Source organism: Nicotiana tabacum, chromosome 13, assembly GCF_000715075.1.
Source record: "Nicotiana tabacum cultivar K326 chromosome 13, ASM71507v2, whole genome shotgun sequence".
NCBI lineage: Eukaryota > Viridiplantae > Streptophyta > Magnoliopsida > Solanales > Solanaceae > Nicotiana > Nicotiana tabacum.
Genome location: NC_134092.1, coordinates 26,658,054 through 26,661,054, shown reverse-complemented (window position 1 = coordinate 26,661,054; position 3,001 = coordinate 26,658,054). Strand labels below are relative to the sequence as shown.

General features: G+C 35.8%; 1 long non-coding RNA gene across 3 annotated transcripts; it reads right to left on the bottom strand.

Moving 5' to 3' along the window:
- Positions 1 to 387: 387 nt before the first annotated feature.
- Positions 388 to 2,390, bottom strand: LOC107821393 (uncharacterized). 3 transcript variants are annotated; one of them, XR_012697961.1, is made up of 4 exons: positions 2,121 to 2,390; positions 1,228 to 1,413; positions 817 to 859; positions 388 to 601 (listed from the first exon to the last, which is right to left on the bottom strand). It is a non-coding gene; the product is annotated as an uncharacterized LOC107821393 (long non-coding RNA). The 3 variants fall into 3 exon arrangements; XR_001656127.2 differs by having other exon boundaries at positions 1,228 to 1,302; positions 2,121 to 2,385; XR_001656126.2 differs by having other exon boundaries at positions 1,228 to 2,385.
- Positions 2,391 to 3,001: the final 611 nt, after the last annotated feature.

Genomic DNA, 3,001 nt, shown 5'->3' with positions numbered 1-3,001 from the left:
ATTGTGACGGGGTTATGTTTGGGTATTGTGGGGGTTTAGAACCGCCATTATGCACATTAATGGCGGTTTCAAACAACGCCACATTTACATTTGCCAAAAAGTTATTGCGGTAGTTTTCTATAAACCGCCATAATTGTAGAAGTGATAAAATAGCGGTTCATTCTTGCAAATTGCGGCTGTTAATAGCCGCCAGAATTATACATTAAGCCAATATTTATATTGTCTAAAATGGTAATTCCACAATCTCTTTCATTTCCTGCTTATTTTCTTCTAGATTTCTTTTCATTCTAGTTCGATACCCTGCCTAATTTATCAAAGTTTGTTCAATGTTCCCAATTCGACAATTGAGAAGAACATAAGAGAAATGTTTAATAAGTAAACCATTCATTGTATATAAATAACTTAAGCACTTCAAAATTATATCATAAAATATATTAAAATTTCGCGTAGTACTTTACATCCACTGAATAAAAGGGAAATAACTAAGAACCAATTCTAAAAAAATGTTAATCGAGCACTCGCATGAATATACGGTGTTACTTCCAATTGGTGATCCTCTTTGGGCTGTCAGGTGATGGGACATACTTCTTATATCTTGAGCCTACAAAATTAAACAAAACAATAAGCAACAAGTAATAACAAAATTAGTCCTCGTGCATACAAAAGGGAACTTTTTATTCTTAATTACAAGCATGTAAAAGGGTCATGGTACAAACTAATATATTCTATTCCCCAAGCTGTTGAACAGGTTTTAGATGGTAGATGTACCTTATAGAATCATTAGTGTGTAAAGTTTCAGTCCATAAAAATGATTACCTTCAATGCCAATGTTCAAATTCCTTTACCACGTTCTTGTCACCTGATCAAAGACAACAAATAAATATGAAGAGGCAGAACTTGTATAGGGAAAGGAGTGAAGAGAACTTTCTTGAAAATCACAGTAACAACTAAGAAAATCCACCTAAACTGTATATACTCCTCATCCATTTGTCCAGACAACTAAAAGAGCGCTGTGTGTGTGTGTGTGTGTGTGTGTGAGAGAGAGAGAGAGAGAGAGAGAGAATTTATGGGGTGCTTCACCAAAACTAGAGCCAACGACGCATCCTGTACCTCTTAATTTAGCAATTAAATAAATTTTGACCTGGACAAAAGAAAGGATAACTCAACAGTGATTACTAGCATTATGTTTGCACCATCTCTATCTGAATTATCAATAGAGTCAGTCACCTGCTTTCCTGCGGAAGCTACTTTTCCATCTTGTTTTCCCTTCACCATCACCTCAAAAGTCACTCCATTTCGTTGCTGCATACAAAATTGTACTAAAAAGTAGTTATGAAGCAACTAATAAAAATTTAGGACCGACTAATGAAGCTGGACCTATATCATCAAATATTGGCTCATCTGTCAATGAAGCTACAAGGAAAAAAAAGCTAATTGCATTAATACCAGAGCAGCAACTCTATTAGAAATTTTTATACCAGTTAAAGCCTAAAGAAAACTAACGGAAAAGAAATTAACAGAGCAAACCGCATAGTGATACTGAGTGGTTATGAGTTTACTTAGAAAGCATAGGCTAGTTCTACATCTTTTTTTGCTTTACTTATCAAGAAAAAGGTACTTCAAATAAAATTTTCTACAGTCAAGTTGGTAATAGATATATGTCTATGCTTCTATGAGTCTATGTTTCTAGTTTATTATCAGTATCTACCCACATGAGACTAAATTTTTCCTTCACACAACAGCATATAGCATACCAATCATCACTACTACCATCAAGACAAGAAAGGCACAGCTAATCAAACAGCAACTCTAATTCACAAAATGCGAAATTCAGACTGGACAAACATGGCACAACAGAGAAACATCGAAGACAAATAGCAAAGTACTCTGAAAAAGCAGTAAGAAGTAGTGCTAATGCTAAATACCAAAACCATGAGACATACCCTAAATCTCAATAAATAAAACCCAACTCAACACATGGCTCTTGTTTCAGTCAATCAAAACTCAACCACAAATCAAACTATTTCTTAGAGCACCAGATATATGATAAACCCTAGATCTACAATCCGCATTAATAAAAAAGCAGTAAATAACAAAAATGAGAGAAAAATCGAAAGGACCTTGCTGAATTTTGTTTGGAGATAGAGGTTGCTGAACTCCTCGAAAGATTCGTTGGAGACCAGTGGCTTCCAATCGAGAGCCGAGATGAGGGAGTCGCAAGCTACGACGACTAGCGATCTGCGCCATATCGATAAGAGGGAGAGGGAGAGAGGAAATTGCAATACTAGGGTTTATATAGGAGGAGTGAGGGAGAAATGAGGGAGGAGGGAGTTCTAATTTTTGGTCTGAGCGGTGGAGGGAGTCTAAAATATTTGTTGGGAGGAACTTTTTGGTCCGAGAAAGTTGACAAAAATACTTTAAAATAATAATTAACAGTAGCGGCGGCTTGCAATCGTCGTAATCAACATCAATCGCCGTTATTTAAAAGCTTGATGTGGCATAGGGCGGCTTATCGGGCGGATCGGGCGGTTATTTATTTTTAATGGTTCGGCTTAGCAGTTATCGGCTTTTAAATATATTAATATGCTAGCCACCCGATAAGATATCAGGCGAATTGGTATCGGTTTAGCGGTTATCGAGTGATTTATCGGCCTAGTTCAATCTGTATTACAGAGGACTATTTTGGTCCTTTATGTTACAGCCTATTAGTTGTTACACCAAAATTGACACCTCCAAATACTAGAGAAATTTGCTAGTGCCCACTGACGCTGCTTTTAGTTCATACTACAGATATTGGAGCAATGGCTGCAATTGCACTTGACGCACATACTATTTCATAAAGATCATATCAATACTAATTTAATCTGTAAATATCGAGATAAAAAAGATCTAAAGGCAAAGTTGTAAAGATATTTAATTTACACATGCTTAAATCACTATTTTCCAGTATCTGATTAATCCATACACAGAGATAACAAAGAGTAAAAAACTTTATACATAT